Genomic DNA, 25,398 nt, shown 5'->3' with positions numbered 1-25,398 from the left:
ATTAATTATAGATCAATACTAATTAAACAATATGATTTTATATTAATATATTAGAACTTATAATATATTAATAAATCATAACTTCTACTATTCTCAAAAGACTATCCATAATTGTTCGGGTGAAGTGCAACCCAAATGGACCATGCCGGGTCGGGTTATGTACTTACTAAATATAGTTATGGACTTAGACACTATATCCAACAAGACTATCATGAATCTGACTATAGATTGTCTAGGTGTTTTAGACCTAGCACAAGTTTGCTGCAGTGTTGATGACTTCTCCTGGAATAAGATTCGAATATTGGATTAAACCCAAACTCGTCTGAATCGCTTCATGGATTTTATCACGAGTGATTGTGATACGATAATATCTTATATTCTTAAAACAGAGACATGTGATTTGTAGCTTACAAATTGGTTGCACATTGATGATGCGTAAATGCACTAGCAACTTGGTGTTATAAAACGCATTGTGGTGTGTGATTTGATGAGTAAATATAACAAGCATATGAGTCAAAGTTTATCCATTCCTTATACCCTTAGAGGGATAAAAGCAATATCTATGGGCCCCTCGATGATTTAGTGATGACAAACCTAAGTGCTTGGCTAAGCCTGGACTGATTTGATTTGTTCAATTAGTCGGTCGTCATAAATCAGATATCGGGAAACAACAGATGGATAGAGAGAATGATTATAATCCATGTCTCAGTCCATATGATATCTTGTATAATGGAGGAATATATGATCCCCTATCTAATGGACGCATCACTGACTATTTCAGAGTTCGATAGCGACTTTTAAGAGTTACGATTGCTAGTCGGGATTTTGGTGTCGTACTTGCAATAATAGTTATTAGACTTATCTAAGTGGGAGACTGTTGGATTAGGTGTCTAAGCCCATAACTATAAGCGGTATGTACTTGACCCGAGAGTAGCATGGTCCATTTGGGTTGCCTTCACCAAAGCAATTTGATAGGATGAAATTTTGAGAAGAGATTATTTGTGATTTATCAATATATTATAAGTTCTAATATGTTAATATGAAATCATATTATTTGATTAGTATTGATCAATAATTAATTTGGAATTAATTTAGTGATCAAAAGAGACTAATTAAATATACGGGAACTGATTAATTAAACCAATGGTTCTTATAGTGTGGGCCAATGATCCATGGTTTTTTAGGATGGGCTAAACCAATATGATAGTCCATAGATAGTCCATGGAGGTTTAACCCATGGAGCCTAAGTAATATGAAAGGTCATGTGAATTAGGGTTTGCATGGATGTAACCCTGGACTTTGCCACACTATAAAAGGAACCCATAGTCACCAAAATCGGCCCCATGCATTCTAAGAAGAGTGGTAAATGATTTTGTGTGGTAAGTAGCCTCTCTCTTAAGTCCTCCTTTGTTCATGGTGTTTGTGAACCATTTTAGACATCACATTTGCAGTGCTAAATTCTTAAAGGCCAAAACTACAAGCTTCAACAAAGATGTAATTCTATAACTTGATTTTAATGTTGATTATGTCAATTGTATGCTAGTTGTAGGCTTAATGCTTTGGAAACAATATTCCATGTATAATTAGAGAAAACATAGATCCAAAGCATTTAGGGTTATATGTACACCATAGGATGTTGTAGTATACATAAAACCAACAACAACTACCTTCCAAACTATAACTGAACCCATCCTTAGCGTGGATCTCAAATCCTAACGATGGACAGGTCCTTGCCCCACTTATCTTTGACCATTCAGAATAACCATCACTACTCTGCCCTAAAACCAAAATCTCAAAACCTTGTCTGACTCCTATACATACAATCCAAATTGAACCACTTCCAATTCGACTCCACTTCGTATTCCAAAATGAGAATAAACTCTTCTAACCCCGGATTATCATCTTGACCCATAATTTCATTGCCTCTAAAACCCTTCACTTGATAACAATGCGAATCCTTGCATGAGTCTCTAGCTCTAGTAGTATCTCTGGCTAACCTTGTTGTCCCATGTTTATAATTCAGATGCAACCGAGACCTCCCTTGTCTCGTACTTACCTACCAATTAATCGATGCACCAAAATTCATACTAGTTGTTGAGGCTGATAGCCTCACACAGTCGCACCATGCGACTCTTGAATGAGTGTCTATCTGGCAAGAGCTGCCCTAGCTCGCCTGCCATAATGGCTCTAACAGCCCTCCTAATCCAACCAAAGATAACATAACCAACCATTCATCCTTCAATTGATCTCAAGGGTGACTTCCAACGCAAGTCTCAACCCCCTTGCATCAACCGGTGATATAACTCCCACCCCAAAATCTAAAGAATTACACTTTTGTTCTAGGGTGACCTTTCACTTAATTAAAATATAAAATCCTCCACCTACAGCAGAGGATGATAGACTCACACCTGGTCCCTCCACAAGACTCCAACTAAGAGTCCAACTAATAAGGGCTACTCAAGATTAACCACCACATGGATGCCAACCAATGACCCTAGAGTCATCTCACTCTAAATGCAATCCGATACCTTGATCAAGTCGGTCCTACCAGATCTCACACACATTACACAATTAAACGGGCCCCTTATTGCCTCAGACCCATCAATCTTCATACTACTCAACGAGTGGTCCTCCATCAATACTATCCGCCTCGACCCAGGAATGTGTTAATCTTTCCTTAGTCCAATTGACCACTCAAACCATGGCCTGTCTCATACTGGTGAATGCTACGATCCTGTCACATACTAACAACATTTCCACAACTGCCTATCAATCTGGTGAATGCTACGGTTACCCTCTTGTCTTACAACACTTCCACACTGTCATGGACCCATTCATGGTCTTACTGTCTAGCTACTATACCAACCATATGTTAGGTTTTGAGCAATCTAACACTCATAAGGTGTTCATGCAACCCTAAAACCTTGGATCTATGTTTTACTATGAATACATGCAACTTTGATTTTTCCAAGGTTCATAACCTATCTAGCATGGCATGGGGAACATTAAACATAATTGCTAGATGAATTACATACCTTTCAATTCTGAGTTGTTTCCTTGGAGTTTGAGAGCCTAGCACCAATAATGTGGATGCCTCAAATGGAAATCACAAATCACCACAAACTTGGAAAACCTTATCAGAGTGTATGCTAGCTTATAGAATTCGGCCACCACCTTTTTACACATACAACTAGTGCCAATTCAAGCATCACAAGCTCCTTTATATAGTATGGAGGATTAGGGTTACATCCATGTAAACCCTAATACCCATGACTCTTCCTTTCCAAGGATCCATGGGTTAAAAGCTCCATGGACTCCCATGCATGCCAAGCCCATTCCAAATGAGTATTAGTCCACACTTATATAAATACAAGAGCCCATATTTAATTAAAAACCTTTTTTGATCACCAAATTTATTCTAAATTAATTTATGATCAATACTAATTAAATAATATGATTTCATATTAATATATTATAACTTTGTTGAACTATGAAGTGCCATTTTAGATAAGTGATCATATAATCCTTCGTTCTGGATATCAGCCGGACAAATACATGGAACAATGTCTTACTAATTGTCCAGCAGTTTGTTTCTCAATTTCCCGATTTGTTTGACATAGAACTTAATTGAACACATCAACTTAGTTCTGACCGAGCCCGGTACATGGGTCAACACAAAATCATCGAGGGTCCCAGATATCACTTATAATCCAAGAAGGAACATATAAACTTTGACTCATATGCTTGTTCTACTACTTGTTGAATTATATACAAAGGCACTTTTTATAACATCGAGTTACCAATGCGTTTACGTACAATCAATGTGTAACCAACTCATAGGCAACAAGTCATATCTCTAGGTTTGAAAACGTATATTATATTACCGTCTCACGATCACTCGAGATAAATTCCATGAAGGGATGCCAGTGAGCGTGGGTTTATTCCAATACTCATAACTTATGAGCACTCATGAATGTTGTAGCAACCATTGTTATGGCTAAACACCTTTAGTCATCTACAAGCCCAATTCATGACAGTCTTAATTCATACCTACTTTCAACGTATGATCGACTGTGGAAGTTTGAATAAAGTAATTCCTTCTGGAAGTTAAAACATGCAAAGCTGAAACAATAGTAAATAATTGACAAAGACAGTAACACCTTACTCATAAATAAATACACCTTTTATTCATCATCAACTGTCGATTACATTTTACAAGTTTTAGAAATAGCTATCTAATCCGTAAAGTAATATCATCCTTCAGCCCTATGCGTCTTGCATGCTGTAAGTGCCTGACCCTCGTTAGTCCCTTCGTAAGGGGATCTGCAGGATTCTCTTCTGATGATACCCTCTTTGCCACGAGGAGTCCATCTTCTATCTTGTGTCTTATGAAGTGATGTTTTCTGTCAATGTGTCTGGATCTGCCATGATCTCTCGGTTCCTTGGCTAAGGCAACCGCACTATTGCTGTCACATAAAATATCCATAGGCTCCTTAATAGCTGGTACAACTCGTAGGTCTCCGATGAATCTCTTTAGTCATATCGCCTCATTTTCCGCTTCACTCGCTGCTATGTCCTCTGATTTACAAGTCGAATCAGCTACCGTCTCTTGCTTGTAACTCTTCCAAGTGATTGCCCCTCTATTTAGGATAAAGACCCAGCCCGACTGAGTGCGGAAGTTATCCCTATCAGTCTGGAAACTAGCATCACTATACCCTATGTCACACCCCAAACTAGAACGACGAAAACATTCGAGGGCGGATGACTTCATGTAGTATCGAAACAATTTAATAAATAGTAAAGAAAGCAAACACAACCATCATATATATAATTTAAAAGTTACATTGTTGTAAGATACTTGTTTCAAAAAGAAATTCCAATATGATGAAAAAATGAGTTTAAAACTGACGCCTTAGCATCAATTCTCCAAAAGCTGAAATTTACCTGTATTACTGAATCCCTGAGAAATATAAGTAGATTTGAAAGAGTAGATCATCATTTAAGCTGGTGAGTTCATAAGTATTTTAATGTCCATGTTTGTATAAATTCGAATGAAATTGTTTGTAGATGTTTGAAAACTCCTAGAAAATCCCATATTTCCTACTAGTATAAAATTAGTCTTCTATAAAACCCGACTGTTTTGGATGTTGTTTCTAAAATTCCAATATTTTTCCATAAGTGTATGGTAATTTAAAACTTCCAAATACGATAATGCAATGGTGTTTTTCATGCCTAGAATAGTAGAGTTATGTATGTATAGAATCGCTAAAGCATTTGATAACCCCGTAAATCAACGTGTTTTTAATACTTCATGTGAGTTCTACAACCATGCTATTGACCCAGACTACCTGTAACAACATTCTTCAGGCGTTGGAGTGTTATTACGTTTGTCACCCCAGACCTGCTGGTCTAACTGTAGCTAACAGTTTAGGTGCGGGATTGTCAATCCCGTATAGATCTATAAACAAGTATCATGCTCTCCCTACAAGAGATTACGGTATATAATATAGGACTTTAACTGCATACTCAAAAGTACGTGAAGCTGAACGTGAAGGGTCATACAAATGGTTTGGTCTAGGCTTAGCATGTGATTTGTTTTGGTTTATGTCTGTAATTGCACTTTTTGTTAGTTTGTGTTTTGTGGTGTTTACGACCGTAAACACGTTTATGGCCGTAAACGTGTTTATGGAAGCAAACTATGTTTGCGGTCTTTTCTAGTATAAATAGTCTACGAGTTTGTCTTTTGGGGGGTTTAATGCTCTACAGTTTACGGCTGGTCTTTTAGTTGTATCTGACGATTCAAGTGTTTAATCGTATGCAAGCTCAATTCATTCATCTTAGTTGTGTTATTCTTGTCTTATGATTGTTTGATTATCAGTGATAGATCCAGATTTGGACCTAACAATTAGTATCAAAGCACTTGCTCGAACATGGCTACTCTTGCGGCACTATTGAACAAACTTTATTCATCAAGCATGTGGGTGATGATCAGATACTGGTTCAGATCTATGTTGACGACATCATCTTCGGGTCCACATGCCCAAAGCTTTCCAAAGAATTTGAAGGCGTGATGAAGAAGTGATTTGAGATGAGTTCTCTAGGTGAAATGACCATGTTTCTGGGGCTTCAGGTCAATCAGAATTCAACCGGAATCCTGCTCCACCAAGCAAAGTATGTTGACGATATTCTTGAGAAGTTTGGATTTACAGACGCGAAGCCTGCATCGACTCCCATAGCTGAAGGACCCCTGCTGACTCCAGATACTGATGGTGAAACCGTAGATCAAACTCACTACAGATCGATGATTGGTTCCTTGATCTATCTCACTGCAAGTCGTCCTGACATCATGTTTGCAGTGTGTAAATGTGCTCGCTATCAGGCTAATCCTAAACTTACACATCTTATTGCTGTCAAAAGGATTTTTCGGTATATCAAAGGCAGTCCAAAACTGGGTCTTTGGTATCCGAAAATTTCTTAATTTGATTTATATGCTTTTGCTGACAGTAATTACGGAGGCTGTGAGCTTAACAGGAAATCCACATCAGGAGGGTGTCAGTTCCTTGGTGATAGACTGGTGTTGTGGCAATGCAAGAAACAACATACAATATCTAATTCTACAGCAGAAGCGGAATATGTTGCTACATCGGCGTGATGCTCTCAAGTTATCTGGATCCAACATTAGCTGTTGGATTACAGTTTGAATTATCAAGAAACCCCAATTCATTGTGATAATGAGGCCGCTATACAAATAACTAAAAATCATGTCCAACATTCCAAAACCAAGCACATTGACATCAAAATTCATTTCATCAGAGATTGTTATGAGCGCTTGCTCATCCGGCTAGAACAAGTTCCCACTGCTAATAATGTGGTGGATCTGTTCACTAAGCCGTTTAACAAATCTCGATTCGATGTGCTTGTGGGATTTTTGAAAATGATTCGTTTTGAGGATTAATTTTTGTTTTAGGATAGTTTAAATTTGCGCATTTACTTTCGTTTCTTTCGTATGCACAAATTTAGGCGGAGAAATAAAAGCAAAACAAAAATTAGAAAATCTAGAAAATCCAAAAACATTAGAAAATCAGAAAATCCAAAAATATGTTGGTTATGAAATGTGGTTGAGGGAGATGTTTTGGGAAGTGATATGATCATGTGATAACAGGCAACCTGAGTGTGCGTAACGTACCCGAAGTTGAAGGGTCTATGCTCTGGTTTGATGCGTCTGTAGGCACGAAATTTTTTGAATGGACATGACTAGGCAGAGTTGAACTTAGGAAATTTATAGACTTGACAAATCTTGACCTAGTTAGATCCGTTCATCCTAACAATACGACGCTAGGATAGGTTGAGCAGGGAGATATATATATATATGGGAATCTACTCGTCACATTAATTGAACCCGTACTTGGAACCGTGGTTTAACTTTTCCTCGATGTGCGGATTCTGTCCTTAATTCCGGTTGGATGGGGCGACTGGTAAATTCCGATAAATTAGGTCTGTAGAATATCATTTTCTTTCTTTCCGACTGTTAGTCATATGTTGTCTCCTTTGCGTGACTTCCAATCCGACCTGGTACACAACATATGCAACTCTATTTATCTGCATGTTATATATGTGAAATACTTCTTATCTATTAGCCATATGTTGTCTCCTTTGCGTGACTTCTAATCCGACCTGGTACACAGCATATGCAACCTTCTTCTTCTCAACCCCTCTGAAGTAATAAGTAATAGAATTCTGAATCTATCCTCTCTCTGAATGGTTGTCTGCTCACCCAGTGTAAGGAGTACTCTGGAAGTTCTTGATGGCTGGGGCATATCAGGAAGCGGGAAACACGTTCTAGTACACTTAAAAATTGAACACATACAGATTGTCTATGGATCTCGCTGCTCAATTTAGGTGGACAACAATATCCCTGGTCGTCGTCAGATGAATGGTCCTTAAGATATAGTATCTAAGAAATTAGGATCAAATATAATTTTTAGGAACTTAAGTTCACCTTGTTTTGTAACAAATAGTATGTCCTAAATCTATCACAATTTTTCGTGTTTAAGTGGACCACAATACTGACGATCGACCAGACAAAGATGTGAATATGAAAGGTACCAACAAGTGGATAAAGATTGTCTAACAACTTTGATCCCAGTATAACAAGATGAAGTCAAAAGTTTACTTACGCGTATTATTTAGTTAAAATTTCTTTTATTTTATTCTTGAGGTTATTTTCATTTTTTTTTAATTTTTATTTTTATTAATTGAAGACAATTTTTAAAATTTTTTGAAATTAGGATATTTTTTTGTTAATTTTAATTTTATTTTTTTACTTTTATTTTAATAATCCTCAAAAAGTTTTATTTTTGAAATTCTGTTTGGAAATTGGACTGACAATCTAACAGTGTATGCGGTTTGAAAAGTCAAAGGAGTATAAATGTGGGAGTTTACTGCGGTAAGCTCTCTTTACCGCTTCCTTCATCCAAAAGCCGTAAACTGTCCCACTTTCTCTCTAACCTTCGAAACTCAGGTGCGAGTTTTCTCAAAACCGTTAAGTCCATGTTAAAGGTATGTCAATTCCGATCCTGAACTTGTAATTTCTTGTTCGAATCGACTTAGAATGATAAGAAAAATTTGTGTTTGAAGTCTATCGGATTTTACGGTGTTCGAATGTTCATACGCCGTAAACTTTTATACTGTAAATTCATAGACCGTAAACTGGTTTGGCTTCATAGACCGCAAACCCGTTTTGACCTTTGCGACAGTAAACGGTCCTTTGGTCTTACGACCATAAAGTAGATTTTACCTTTCGACCGTAAAATGTCCCTTGGTCACACGACCGTAAACTCGGTTTGGCCATACGGCCGTAAACCCTGTTTACAGTCCGTTGACCCAGTTTGACCGTAAACCAGTTTTTGACCTTTCGACCGTAAAACCTGTTTACGGTCCGTTGACCTAGTTTGACCGTAAACTATGTTTTCTTACTTGGCTTGTTTAGTGCAGATAATGGCATATCTTAAGACAGCTGAGATGTACAACCTTGCAATTGTGTTGGATGATCCACCAGCAGCTCACAGAGAATTCATGTCTATGATGTACCGTCTTCGATCACAGTGAATCCTGTCATTTATGAAAGTCGTATTCAAGAGTTCTGGAAAACAACCAAGGTGACCGAGAAGAATAAAGAAATGATCATTGAAGCTGTTGTGCAAAACTGCAAAATTAGAGTCTCGGAGCAATATATCAGAGACACATTGATGATCCTTGATGATTCTGATTATCTAACTGAAGTTGATGCTGAGGAAATTCCAAAAATTCTTGAAAAGATGGGATATGAGGGTTTTTATCCTCCTACCGTGAAAAAGCTCTTGCCTCCTTACTGGCGCTTCTTGGCTCACGTGTTCATTAGTTGCGTGTCAGGATGGAGATCAGGAGCAGATGAGATCTCAATCAGAAACACAGGAGCGATTGTATCTTTGGCATCCGACAATAGATTTAACTTTTCAAAGTATATCTTTGATGAGTTTTTAGTAAACATTGGTGCCATGACTCGGGGAAACAGAGACGCTTTTTTGATGTATCCCCGATTCATTCAAGCTTTCATTGATGATCAATTTCCGGACATGGTCAAGTCTGGTGAAAAGATGGATACAAAGTCCTTAGGTCCTCACACCGTTGGTCTTATAAAACAAAACCGAAAGGGCAAAGTGATGTTTCAAGGTCTACATCCCTTGGTAAAGTTCGGACAGTTTGAAGAGATCAATGAGTCTTCCGAATCCCATGGAACTTCAGAGAAGAGTCAATCTGAGCCGACTTCGTCAGAGAGGGTGTCTTCTGAATTTATAATAACTATTTCCGATCATGAAGATGACGAGGATCCTGCTCCAAAGACTCAATTTGATGATGAACTCGAATTGCAATCTGTTTTGGTTCAGAGTGACTACAATGAGGAATGGAGAAAAGATGACAAAGAAGATGAGAATGTTGATTTATCGGGATTTGATCGAGATGATATTTCATAGAACTTTGGTGGAAATGACGACTTTCTGTCTGAGTTGAACCTCGACAACTTGCTTGATGATGTCAATGAAGTGGTTCCAGTGACCACTGAGACAAGGATTGAAGAAGATGTTTTTGTAGTCTCTCCTCCTGCTTCAAATCCAGCGGCAGAAATAGTAATTCCTACGGTGACAGTGTCAGGGATTCCTCCCCTTGACACTGGCCTACCTACATCATTGCCAATGGAAGAAGATCTTACCACCTCTCAAGCCACTCCTCCTCCTAACAAATGTCGTAGACTTGTATTAAGGTTAGCAACTCAGAGTACAACGACACAAAGTGCTACAGCTCCACCAACAATCACACCAGCTATTGTCTCAACCGAACCCATCAGTGAGGGCCCCAGTAATGTAATTGAAGCTAGTGGTCCCTCGTTTCAAGCAGATCCCTCATCTCCTAGACCAAACGAAAATGATGCCTCAGTCAAGCCAGCTCATCTATTAGCTGAAGATCAGTTTTCGACACCACCTTCTCGTCGAAAGGGAATCTTCATCGAAGATGACAATACAAGAATTGACTCTCCCTCTCTCCATGGACTTCAAAGCCAGCTCGACGCCATCAAGCAGAAAAATGTAGAACTTGATCAAAGAAATATTGAGCTAGTTATAAAGGTTGCAGATCTCCAATCTGAGAATACCGAGCTCGATATTCAAATGCCCTAACTAAATGAAGAAAATACTCTAAAAAAAAAGCAAATCGCAGATCTTCAGACACAATATGTGATGGGTTTTGGTATTAAGAACATCCTATGTGCTCATACAAAACCTAATGCTTGGATCTAGGTTTCTCTATTGTACATGCAAGTTATCCAAGACAATAAACCTTAATTCTAGCATTCAAGTAATCATATTAACATAAGAATAGGTTTAAGATGTTACCTTGATTGTTATGTAGTAATAACAATCCCAAATCTCCTTGTATTGACTTTAGAAAGCTTAGAGTCACAAATGTCACTCCTCTAATGGTTCACAAACACCATAAGCAAGAGGATGAAGAGGAGAGAGGATGGAGGCTGCCCAAAACGTGTTCTAACCCTAGAAGAATGATTCCCCACGTTTTTGGGTCATAAGGGTCTTATATACAGTGAGGCTATTAGGGTTATCTAACAAGGAAACCCTAACTTGGATGCTTAAGCCCTAAGCAACCCATGGACTCCTTTAATTAGGGCCTTGGACGATTTCCTTATGGGCTTCCCCATAGAATTCGTCCACTCCTTAATTTAAGACAATCCATAGCCCAAATTGCAATTATCTTATAATTATAATTCTAGTCCCTTAAGTTTAATTAATCTCTTTTAGTCACAAAACTAATTACCAATTAATTATTGACTAATATTAATTAAACAATATGATTTCTCCTTTAATATATTATTCTCATAATATATTAATAAATCATATTTAATCCTTTCTCTCCATAATTCATCCTATCAAGTTGCTTTGGTGAAGGCAACCCAAAAGGACCATGCACCATTGGGTCAAGTACATACCAAAATAGTTATGGACTTAGACACTAATCCAACAGTCTCCCACTTGGATCAGTCTAATAACTATATGCGTTTGACTTCAGATCCTGATCTGCAATCGTAGCTTTCCAAAGCCGCTGTCAACTCTGATCCTATCAGATACGCGTGTCCTTAGATAAGGGATCATATATTCGTCCATTCTAGATATCATATGAGATATGATTTCAAATCATTCTCTTTGTACTATATCTCGATTTCCGATTTATGACGACTGACTAATTGAACAAATCAAATTAGCCCTAACCCGGCCGAGCATTTACGTTTGTCATCACAAAATCATCGAGGGGCCCAAAGATATCGCTTTTATCCTACTTCGAATAAAAGGAACGGATAAACTTTGATACAATGCTTGCTTGCACTTACTCACCGAATCACACACAACAATATGTTTTATAACACCAAGTTACTAGTGCGTTTACATATTATCAATGTGCAACCGATTTGCAAGATACAACTCACACATCTCGGTTTGAAGAATATAAGATGTTTTCGTCTCACCAATCACTCGTGATATAATTCATGGAGTGATCCAAGTGAGCGTGGGTTTGATCCAATGCTCAAATCATATTCATAAGCACTCATGAACATTGCAGCAAACCTTTGCTATGTCTAATACGCTCTAGACAATCTACAAACCAATTCATGACAGTCTTCATTCATACTTACTTCCATAGTATGACTAACTGTGGTCCGTTTTGAATAATTCGATTATTCTTAATAAACTCAATTATTCAGGAAGTCAAAACATGCAAATGTGAAACACAAGAATAATACTAATCCCATATGGCCTCAAACCTTTGAGTATAAATAAAACACCTTTTATTTATCACCATATCGATTACTCATTATTTGTCGTTTCGGGTAATCAACTTCTTACTTGAATAATTATACTTGTCCCATGATCCTAGCATGCACACAATGTTTACCTATGGTTCTTACTTTGTGAAATAGACCAAATTGAGCACATTTCCAATCATTCTCATTTCACAACTCCAAATCCTTTTTCATAAGTGAAAGAATATCAAATTCTTACTACTTATAGAAGATGCTAGATTCTAACATTTTATGCAATTGTCCTTTCGTAAATTCACTGCACCAAAGTCACAAAGACTATTGCCAATGATATTACAAAGTCCTCTATCGGAGATTGTTACAAGACAATTCCTTAGATATGATGTCTCTCACTCAAAGTACATTCCTTTGAACATCCTTTTGCATAAACGTTTCTAATCTAGACATAGATTTTCAATATTCAATTCCCAATATGGACATGTTTCCATATTTTCCGTATGACAACTCATTCTTAATACAATCTCATATACTCATAATAATGTCGATATGATCCATCCAATATGGAAACATTTCCATATTTTCCAATACCATACTTCCAACTACTCACAAGCGACCAATCCTCGGCAAACTTTGGATTGTCCTTTGATAGTTGTTTAATTATTTTAGTCAAAATCAATTCTTGTCCTTTTTCCCTCTAAATGCGCTAGACATTTGGAAAATTTTAGAATGGTCAAATATTATAGCATTTGCAATCGATCCTATACCCGAATCGCATGGGACACGATGCATAATGTCTTACATAAAGATTTGATACTTTATCAATCTTCCGCCATAATATTTCATTTGCTATGTTCTCAAACTACGAATTATGAAGAGGAATGCCGTAATCATAATCGAAATTTTAAGAACACACTATGTACCTTTGACTAAATTTATTAACATTTCTCAACCTAAGCCTTTAGATTTGAAATGAAGCATAATATTCTCTCCTTTAATTATAGCAAAACAACTTTACAACCCTTATGACTTTGCAAGGTATAACTCTTGTTTTCTATGATTAATATTGCCAATTTGCAATACGTGCCTTAATAATTATACAATCATAACATTTATGCTCCCACTATCATGATGATTATTATAAAAACATAACACTTATGCTCCCACTAGCTTTGACATGCATTCAGAAACAACCTAACTTTCAGAAAAACAATATTTATTGAATTTCTTAAGTTCATGTTTCCAATACCTAATGCTTTGATAATCTTTTATCAAGGCTTATTGAACTTATACACCTTTGCCTTAGATAGTTCATATGTGTGTGTAAACAATTGCCAAACCTCACAATTCAAATTATGGAAGGGATACCGTAACCATAATCGAATTCGATAATGCAATTTTACAATCACTATCTTCTTAAAATCTTTCTTAGTGAAAGCATTTCCACACAATCATTTTCATGAAGGAGGAAATCTTATGCAACTTAGATTTAAACGGTGTATTTGTTCCTATCCATGTGAATTTATCAAAACCAAAAGTTTACAACAACTTCAAACTCATATGGATCGAACTTTCTTAATCTCGATTTCTTGTCTTATGGTAGCACAGATGCCCACCATGTCTTCCAAGTAGTTAAGCAGCTCACCTTTTCTTATCAATGTACTTTCCATTGATCAAGGTCCTTGCCTTTTATGCGTTCAAATGAGAACTCATAGGACTCACATGCATAATTAACTCGATTGGATTGGCACAGAAACAAAATAATGTCAACACGATAGGTTGTAAACCTCAACTCGTGTGCTAGTGATGATCAATAAGGTTTATTTGATTTGTTCTTGAAACCTTTCAAGACTATTAAGAATCCCACTTACTCCTTGACATATAAGATTCTCTTGTCAATAACCATTTCTTGACAAACAAATATTCAAGAGTTAGTGTAGCTTTTATCAAAACTATTCATAAATTGGTCCTAATTGGTCTTTGTATTATCCAAGACATCACAACTTTCCACATTTGATGAATGTTATAAACCTTCTTAATACCTTTCCACTCAATGTCACAATCTTAACTCTAAGACTTGTTTTGGAACGAAGCATGATTGACTTCTTGATTTAACCATTTCTTCAATCCTTGATTCCTCTTCTTAAACATACAATTGTACTAAGACTCACTTAGAGGATCAATTGAGATATGGTTCTTAATCATTAAGTCCTATCATAAAGCATAAAAGCTACTCTCCATTCTTCTTAGAATGGAGAAACTTTTATCTTTCTGCCTACTTGATTCTTCTTATTCGTTTTGCTATTGATTTAAACATTTTCAATCAATTCATAATTACACTTAATCTTGTCAGTATAATCATATTTACTAAACCTTTAGTAAATCATGACGAATATCATTGTTACTTTTATGGTGGACTTGATCAACAGGCAACTTTGTGTGCTCGATCTCCTAGTCCTTCACTTGACACTTTGTCAATGAATTAGTCTAATTTCCAAATATGAAATTTCTCATTCATCGTGTAACCAAGTTGCATGATTCCAAGTTTCTGTCCAATTGAAACTTGGGCGATGAGAAACTCTCCCTATTTGGTAAACCCTCGACTTTCCATTAATAACATAATAAGAAGCAAATCTATTATTGCTAATAATAGAAACATTCAAACATCAATTTTTCATATAGGCCATTGCAAGGATAAATAAATAATATAAAAATCAAAATTTATTTTATTGCGGAAAAATTTTGTCCTTACAATGCAATTCATTGAAAAACTATGCTAATACATCTTTCTTAGCAATCTAATTCTAACTCTAAGTAGTAGCTCAAGAATCTAATCTTCGAGAAATGCGATCGAAATCCATTCCTTCACGGTTAGATTCTGCTCACTTCTTCCCTTAAGCTTCCTTTTTTTTCTTCGATCCTACAAAACATCAATTGTAATCTTATCACATTATGTGTTAAGAATCTAGAATAGAAGTTTAAAAGAGTTAGTTAATGGATTTTACCTATATTAGAGCCATACGTTTCAACTCTCCCATCTCTTAGATCTCTTAGGTAAATGGGACAGCTTCGTCTCCAATGCCCTTTCTCTTGGCAATAAAAGCAGATTGACTCTCTTGGAACAGGACATGGAACTACTTCAGACATTGCCTTTCTCTTATGATCAAACCTTTCAATCATAGCATGTCTTTCGTTTCCATTGTCTATATCCATAGAGGTCTTGAAGGCAGATTCACCATTCAACTTTTCTTTTCTATTGCGCCAAACCATTACTGATTCAACATCAATAAGCATATAGGTGAGATCTATAAGGGTCACGTCGCGGTTCATCATATAGTACTCTCTTACGAACTCACTATATGAGTTAGAAAGTGACTGAAGAACCCAATCAATAGCCATTTCCTCACAGACAACGGATCCCAACATTCTTAACCTATCAATGTGTGACTTCATCCCTAGGACGTGTGCACACACCGGCTTTCCTTCTTTATGTTTACTTGCCAAAAGGGCTTGAGTGATCTTGAACTTTTCAAGCCTTTGAACTTATGGGTTAGGGAGAATAATTTGAGGAGGAGGAGTAAGTGAAGTATGATCTCTTGTTCCTCGATCGAATCGTGGAATATCATCTTCATGTGGAATGATTGTTCCACGGGATTTGAGAAGACCATAGTTGTCAAACTTTGACATCTACAAAATGGGAGAAAACGAATTCAAGTTAGTTGATTGATTGATTCGTTAGTAAATCATCCAAATGAGATACTAAGGCTAGGACCCAACACAATATTCTACAACTCGAGAGAGGGATGCCGTAACCCAAATTGCAGAACATTTGAAGGTAAGTGAATGACGATTCACTAATTTCCACCATGAAAAACGAAAAAGAAATTTTATGTTTTAAATCTATGAAAACTCCTAGATCCTTTGAGATTCATTGAACTTTCAATGGCATGTTTAAATCTCGATATGCCCCTCTTGTTTGTGACTGGGATGTCGAGGATCACAAAGCGGGTGTGAATAACCATGCAAACTTACATGGTGCCCTCACATGTTACAGTCACCTATTCGATGTGCCGGTAAACCACACACGCTCCACCGAACTATGACAAACATTGAGTCACCCTTTTCTACCTTTGCTTAGAACCATTTAGTGTGCTGGTAAACCACACACGCTCCACTAACGTCTTTGCAAGGGCACAAAGTGTAATTTCATGGAATTGCATCAATTCATTTTTGCCTAAGTAACTAAGATTGAGAATTTTATGAAAACATTTAGTTACTTTAATAATTCATTATACTTATAACGGAAGGTTTCGTCCTATCCTACCCATTCGGCTAACGACCCTCCACTAGTCAAGAGTGCGGTGGGTAAGAGTGGATACCCATTCAATCGCCATTTTATAGGCAATTTCCTTAAACACCCCTTATAGACCATCTTCGTGAATGAGGCCTACTAACGGTAAGACTGACTTTTACTCATACATATATATAATGTTAGACTTTTAATGTTATATATATAGTATAGGGTATATTTTACACTTTTAAAATACTAGGTGGTTTAATTTAAAGTTATACTTTTAATTCAATTAAATTGTAAACCTAAACTCTTATGGATTTATTAAACCTTTTTTAATTATACACCTTAATTAATTAATAAAACCATAAGGGTGTGATTTGAATCTTTTCAAAACATGACTAGGGTTTTAGAATTTAACATTCCTAAATTAAACTTTTAATCAACTTTTAAATTCCAAAACTTGAGGGAAAGCTTTGAAACATTTCAAAACATTAGGGTTTAGAATTTAAATGTACATCAAAATTAAACTATTAATTCAAAATTTAAATTCCAAAACTTGAGGGCATGTTTTGAAACCTTTTTCAAAACATTAGGGTTTCAACTATTAAAATTTCAAAACAACAAAACTTTTGGGTTCAAATTTAAACTATAAAACCTAAAGGGGAAAATATGAAACTTTTCATAACAACAAGGATCAAATAACAAATTATCTTAATTAACATTTAATCAAATAATTATCCATATTTGATTGATTTAATGATTTCTCGCAAAACAATTTACCAATTTAATCAAAATAATCAATCAATTATCACATAAGGAAACGAATATTTTATTAATTGATAAATATCTTCAATTAGATCAAGAAAATAGTCAAATATATCATAAAATTGGATTTATATTGATCTAATATCATAAGGCAACTATCCTTATGCAAAAACAGCAAGAAATCCCGGTTGTAGATTGTTTTGAAGTGGATCCAGAACAGGCCTCCAGAGCTGCAAAGGCAAAAGGTACTAAAAGAAAGAAAGTCGCTGATAAGTCAACTGACAAGAACAAATGGTTATTTAAAAGAAGTGTGGATCATAAATCTCCTTGGGATAGGCCTCACATAACTTTCATTGACCTGAGCACTCAAACTTTTAGAGACGTATATGGTGATAGGTCAGGAATTATATCGTGGGGATTTCATGATACGTTGGATATGTTTATGGTACGAAGGAAGAGTGGGAATAAAGAATTTTCCAAGGATGCTCATGATTTCCACTCCTTTACCAAGGTTGATCTTATTGAGCTATCTAAATCTCCCTTCTCAAATCCGTCAAAGAATCCCAAGGCTAGCCAATTCAAATATTTCTTGGAAGATCAAGTGGCCAAGGGTTTTCCATCAATTAAAACTGCGGAGTCTTTTGTTGCGGTTCACAAGCACGTTTTGGATCACGAAACCAGGGAGCCTATTCGGGCAGGATGTGGCCTGCCATTGCTCAAGTCAAACACATCCCTGCTCCTCAAAATTGTCCTGATGGATCTCCACACTTTATGCTTTATTGGGTGTATGATGAAACATCAGATGCTGCTGTTGTCAAGCTCAAAGAAGATTGCATTCGCTTGTATGACAAAAAGGATCTACTCCAGTTTGGTGAGCGGAACATTCATCAGCTTGCAAATCATCAGATTATTGCTGCTGATGAGTTATTTGAACCTGCTTCAAAGGAATATACAAGGATGGTGGCTACGATTATCGACAAGAGAATATGGAATGGAGCTATGGGGAGATCCGATGTGCTGGTTGTTGACAAAGACTATATCCAAGCCAGCTCCAAACCAAGGGTGAGATTGAAGGGTCATACAAATGGTTTGGGCTAGGCTTAGCATGTGATTTGTTTTGGTTTATGTATGTAATTCCACTTTTTGTTAGTTTTTGTTTTGTGGTGTTTACGACCGTAAACATCTTTATGGTCGTAAACGTGTTTACGGCAGCAAACTATGTTTGCAGTCTTGTCTAGTATAAATAGTCTACGAGTTTTTCTTTCAGGGGGTTCGATGCTCTAGAGTTTACGGCTGATCTTTGAGTTGTGTTTGACGATTCAAGTGTTTAATCATATGCAAGCTCAATTCATTCATCTTATTTTTGTTATTCTTGTCTTATGATTGTTTGATTATCAGTGATAGATCCAGATTCGGACCTAACAGAACGTCTCACAAAACTTAGTATCAAATAGATTTACATATGAAAAACTCATTTGTTCTTGTATATGAAAGTATTTCTTTGATATAGTACTTATAGTATGTAAAACCTTTTGAATATCTAGTAAACTATACCTATTATAGTTTTTCTCAAATGTATGATTCTTTGTATGATAACTCTAGTGCAGTATCAGCTTGGTATGTAAGTATAACATTTATAATAACCCTATTGAGCATTTATTTACCAAAATATAAATGAAGTGTTTGTTATTCGTATAACAACATGTTTATATTCTTGAAGGGCAAGATGTTATTGAATAGGTGTTGCATGCGAACATTTTCATATGATAGTTAAGAATCACATATGATTTCTTATGTAAAGATAAGTGTAGTAAAAGCTTATTGTTTTCCACACGAGAGCAACCATGTGTTTACTTCTATTTCCCCCCTTTGAAAGCGTATAAAAGCATTTATAAAGTGTTTGAAAACATAATTATAGGGGTATGAACTCACTTGATAGATAGAAGTAGGTGAAACGATAATTGAGCAGAACTTCGACTAGGGAAAGTTGAATTTCTCAGGATTCTCGGGAATCTCGGGTGTCTCGGGAGTGAAAAACCATCCTTCAGAACTTGGGTATGAAGACCGGGGCTTCGGGATGGCTTCGGGAGGTTTAAATGCAAAGCTTCGGCACGAGGGAGAGAATAAATGAACAATGAAAGTCAACACCTTCGACTGCTATTTATAGCCCCAAATTGGGCGCCACGTCATGGTACACCTCACCACATCGTGGTGAGGGATTCTATCCTCTTCCGTTGACGAGACGTTTTCGGACGCACCTGGCACCCATCAGTCACAATAGCACGTCGTGGGCTTTTTCACCACGTCGTGGTAGGCCTGACAACCTCGGATTTCGTGTCTCGAAGTTGTAAAATGCATAATTTCCGCGTACGAGCTCCGATTTCGACGTTCTATATATACATGCGAAGGTGAGAATATACTCTACAACTCTCGTTTATACTTCGTCGGCTAATTTTGAATTTAATTTTTATTATTTATTTTTAATAGGCCGGGACACGAAAAGTCCGTTAAAAATCCATAACTTCTTCATGTGATGTCCGTTGTCGTCAGACTCTATATCGTTGTGCTACTATTGTTGACATCTTCGATTCTCATTTAGGTTATATCGGCTAAAAATCTCTCGATCACTATTTCGAGTATTTTAGCTGTCTGCTGCTATATCCGAAACTTGGAAAAATCATAACTTCCTCATACGAAGTCAGGTTTGGATGTTATTTTTATGTATGTTCACGGTTTAATGATATCTACGACTTTCATTTAGATAATTAAGGTTAAAAAGTATTTTATTAAAACATCGCGTTTTACGTTTAATCGTATTGACGGTTTTGCTGTGAATCTTAGGTTGGTCATAACTTCTTTGTTATAACTCGGATTTTAGTGTTCTTTATATTTCTGAAAACCTTGACATGATAACTATCATTTTAGGCAACCCAATAGAGACTTTTGAACATTTTATTTTTTACGCTAATTCCATTATATCAAAAGAGATTACAATTCTTGACTTTTTAGGTCATTACATTGATTCGAAATATCGGGTTGTCACATCATCCCCCGGTTAGAGGGAATTTCGTCCCGGAATTAAATATAAAGTTAACATTTGTGGATTAGGGAAAAAAAGATATGGGTACTTTTGTTTCATCTGATCTTCGTGTTCCCAAGTATAAAGAGGTCCCCGCTTTGCATTCCAGCGGACCTTCACAATAGGTATGCGACTTTGTTTTGTTCTTTTAATTTCCCTATCCATGATCTCAATTGGTTCCTCTACAAAGTGAAGACTCTCATTAATTTCAATTTAATCTAGAGGGACGACTAGGGTCTCATTGGACAAACATTTCTTCAAGTTTGACACATGAAAGGTAGGATGTACGTTATTGAGTTCCTGCGGCAGTCGAAGTTTGTATGCTATCGGGCTGATCCTTGCAAGGATCTTGAATGGTCCGATATATCTTGGGTTTAGTTTCCCACATTTTCCGAAACGTATTAACCCCTTCCAGGGCGAGACCTTCAATAGCACTTGGTCCCCAACCTGAAATTCTAAGGGCTTTCGTCTTTTGTCTGCATAACTCTTTTGTCTATCTCTTGAAGCCTTTAGTCGTTCCCGAATTTGTACAATCTTCTCAGTCGTTTCTCTTACAATTTCCGGGCCTGTGAGAGCGTTGTCGGGTACTTGTCCCTTAGCTAGTTGCGTGTCACCCACTTCAGCCCAGCATAGTGGTGATCTGCACTTCCGGCCATAGAGGGCTTCAAATGGAGCAACTTTAATGCTGGAGTGATAGCTATTGTTGTATGAAAATTTGACTAGTGGTAAACAGGTATCCCATGCTTTACTAAAATCGATTACACAAGCTCTTAGCATATCTTCCAAAGTCTGTATTGTCCTCTCACTTTGACCATCGGTTTGTGGATGGTAAGCGGTACTCAACTCTAGTTTCGTTCCAAGAGATTTTTCTAGCGACTGCCAGATTCACGAGGTGAGCCTACTATCTCTGTCAGAGATAATGGATATTGCCACACCATGTAGTCATACAATCTCTCGGATGTATGTTCGAGCTAGCTTCTCCATGTTGTCAGTTTCCTTTATGGGTAGGAAGTGTGCGGATTTTGTTAATCTATCTACGATTACCCAGATGGTGTCTAGCCCACCTGCTATTTTGGGTAATCTGGTTATGAAGTCCATGGTTATCCGTTCCCACTTCCACTTGGGTATTTCGGGTTGTTGTAGTAATCCCGATGGCTTTTGGTACTCTACCTTGACTTCGGCGCAAGTCAGACACTTGCCCACATAGGTAGCGATCTCTGCTTTCATGTTTGGCCAACAATACAGTTTGTTGAGGTCCAGATACATCTTGTCCGAACCTGGATGCACGGAGTATCGAGTCTTATGAGCGTCATTCATGACCACGTCTCTGAATCCACCAAACTTTGGTGTCCAGATCTGACCCAAGAAGTAATGAACTTTGTCATCCTTGATTTCAAAATTCTTATCCATTCCCCTCAAGGCTTCACCCGTCACATTCTCTGCTTTCAAAGCTTCCTTCTGAGCTTCCTTGATTTGCGTGGACATGTGTTAAAGGATCGTCATGGTTAAGGATTTCACTCGGCGGCCCGAGTATTCCTTTCGACTAAGAGCATCAGCTACCACATTCGCTTTTCCTAGATGATAACGAATTTCACATTCGTAGTCATTCAACAGCTCAACCCATCGTATTTGCCTCATGTTAAGTTCCTTTTGAGTGAGGATGTGTTGAAGGCTCTTATGATCAGTAGAGATTGTGCATTTCGTGCCATAGAGATAGTGTCTCCAAATCATTAAGGCAAAAATGACTACTCCCAGTTCGAGGTCATGTGTAGTGTAGTTGAATTCGTGCGTCTTGAGTTGTCTCGAGGCGTAGGCGATGACCTTTCCTCGTTGCATCAGAACACATCCAAGACCTTGATTAGATGCATCACAAAAGACCATGAAGTCTTCTGTTCCTTCTGGTAAGGACAATATAGGTGCGCTGCATAGGGCTTGCTTCAGTGTTTGGAATGCAGCGTCTTGTCTTTCTTCACAATTGAAAATTACACCCTTTTGTGTCAGGGTGGTAAGTGGCTTAGCAATCTTCGAGAAGTTCTGTATAAACCTTCGATAGTAGACAGCAAGGCCCAAGAATTGTCAGATTTCCGTTGGGGTTTGGGGAGCTGACCTGTTCTTGATTGCCTTGATTTTGGAGGGGTCTACGTGTATCCCGTCATTGCTAACCACGTGACCTAGGAAATCTACTTTCCGAATCCAAAGTTCTTACTTTGAGAATTTTGCGTATAGCTTTTCTTTTCTTAGAGTTTCCAAGATTTGTCGGAGGTGCTGACCATGTTCCTCTTTACTCTTTGATAGATGAGTATATCGTCTATGAACACGATCACAAATTTGTCCAGGAATGAACGACACACTCGATTCATTAAGTCTATGAGCATTGTCGGTGCATTTGTTAATCCAAAGGGCATCACTACAAACTCGTAGTGACCATAACGAGTTCGAAAGGCTGTTTTGGGGACATCTCCTTCCAAGACTCCTAGCTGATGATACCCAGATCTCAAATCGATCTTCGAGAAATAACTCGCTCTTTGGAGTTGGTCGAACAAATCATCGATGCGTGGTAAGGGATATCGGTTCTTGATAGTGAGCTTGTTTAGTTCCCAGTAATCGATGCACATGCGGAAAGATCCATTCTTTTTCTTTACGAACAGGACTGACGCTCCCCAAGGTGAGAAGCTCAGTCTGATGAATCCTTTGTTGAGTAGTTCGTTTAATTGGCTAGATAATTCCTACATCTCAGCTGGCACTAAACGATACGACGACTTAGCTACCGGGGTAGCTACGTGAATTAAATTGATCCTGAACTCGACTTGTCGTTCTGGTGGGACACCTGGAAGATCATCAAGGAAGACATCAGGAAAATCGCAGACTTCTGGAATGTCTTTGAGGTCTTTCGCTTCTTTTTCCTTATCTACTACGTTGGCCAAGAAGGCATGGTACTCCTTATGCAAGTATTTCTGAGCTTTGATGCAAGAGATGATCTGCAAATTGCTATCGGGCTTGTCACCATAAATGAAAAGAGTTTCGCCGTTTGGCAGATTTAGGAGAACGACCCTTTCGTGACAAAGTATATCGGCATGGTGTAGGCTTAACCAATCCATACCGATGATGATATCAAAGCTCTTTATTGTGATCGTCATTAGATCGATTTGGAATAAATGTTCGTTTAGAGTCGGTGTGCATCCTATGTACATATCGTTCGTGCTTTCTGTTCTATTGTTTGCCATTTCTACTGTAAATATCTTATTGAGTGATTGAGGGTTCTATTTTAGTACATGCTTGAATTTATGACTCACGAAACTCCTCTCCGCACCATAGTCAAAGAGTATGCATGCATAAGCGTTATTGAGGAGAAACGTACCCGTAACCACAGTGGGCTCAGCTATTGCTTCGTTCTGCCCTACTGTCAGCACTCTTCCTATGCCGCCAACATTCCTTGTCTTAGGGCAATCCCTCTTGTATTGTCCATCCTCACCATACCCATAACATGCCTAGCCTACACTGACTCCAGGGACTTGAGTGATTGGTTCTGCCGGTGCCTTACAGAAAATGGGGAGTGTGCCCCTTCTTGTTGCAGTTGTTGCAGTGCATCTCCTGACAATTTCCGTTGTAATGGAAATTGCATTTGCTGCACTTTGGTAGGTTCCCAGCGTGTTGCTTCGCTGGTGCAGAGGTGACCGGAGCAGCAGTGGGGGTAGTAGCGGCATGGACTGCCACTATTTGTAGCTTTTTGGAAGGTTCCTGTGAAGACTAACCCTTCCTCTTGTTCCAAAACTTCTTCTTGCTGTTGTTGTTGATACTGATGTTGCTGTTGTTGTTTCCTATGGTTTTCTCCAGGACAGCAGTTGCAAAGCCTTGACAGATTCCATGGTCAACGAGAGCTTGTGTCAACTGTTTGGAGCTATCGATAGTGACTGGTTTGGAAGCTAGTACACTTCCTCGAATCTAGGCTGATAGTCCCCAGATGTATCTTTTGATCTTCTTGCTCTCTAGAGCAACCATCCATGGGCAAAGGATTGCCAAGTCACTAAACCTATTGGTATAGGTTGTGATGTCCGAGACTACCATAGTAAGGCCCCAAAGCTCCTGCTCTAGCTTTTATACCTCGCCCCTTGGACAATACTCTTGCATTAACATTTTCTTTAGACTCTCCCAGCCCATAGATTTTGCCACTATCAGAGTTAGTGACTTGACGTGTCCATTCCACCATGTCAGGGCTCTCTCGGAGAATGTACAAGCAGCAAATTTTACCTTGCTCACTTCCAGACATGCACAGATCTCGAAAACCGCTTCTGTTTTCTCTATCCATTGTGATAGAGCCATTATCCCTTTGGATCCGTTAAAAGTCATGGGCTTGCTATTAGTGAAGTCCTTGAAGGTGCAATCCCCTGAACGACCTTGACATCAGCCATTCGTAGAGCTGTTTACTCCTCCTCCAGACCCATTATTACTCATCTGTGTAATTGCTGCTGTCACTGCAGCTATTACAGCAGCTATCAGAGCGGCATTTTCCGTCGATGGAGGGGGTGGTGGTGGAGGTGCTGTGTTGTTGAAACGGCGTGTAGATCTACGGGGCAGCATCGTGCAGTTGATAGAGAGAATAACAATAGTTTTTTAATGATTGGAAGTTGTGTGTTAATAAATTTGTTATCAATTTATAAATTCGACTGGTCTACTCAATGTTTAGAGCTCGACTCATAATAAAAGTTTGCATAGTGATAGATAACCTTATGAATCTGAGTGGTAGCCAAAGAATTTACACACAAAGGAAATTCTTCATATATATTAAACATGTGCTGAGTTACATTTGAAGTTAGGAAAATTTTGACCCTTCTAAGGATTTCTGATACAGAAGTTACAGAAAAGTAATACTTTTATCCGAGTTCCTATTCTATAACAAAA

This window comes from Lactuca serriola, chromosome 3, assembly GCF_051521515.1.
Source record: "Lactuca serriola cultivar US96UC23 chromosome 3, Lser_US96UC23_V15, whole genome shotgun sequence".
Taxonomy (NCBI): domain Eukaryota; kingdom Viridiplantae; phylum Streptophyta; class Magnoliopsida; order Asterales; family Asteraceae; genus Lactuca; species Lactuca serriola.
Note: the sequence above shows the minus strand (reverse complement) of the source record.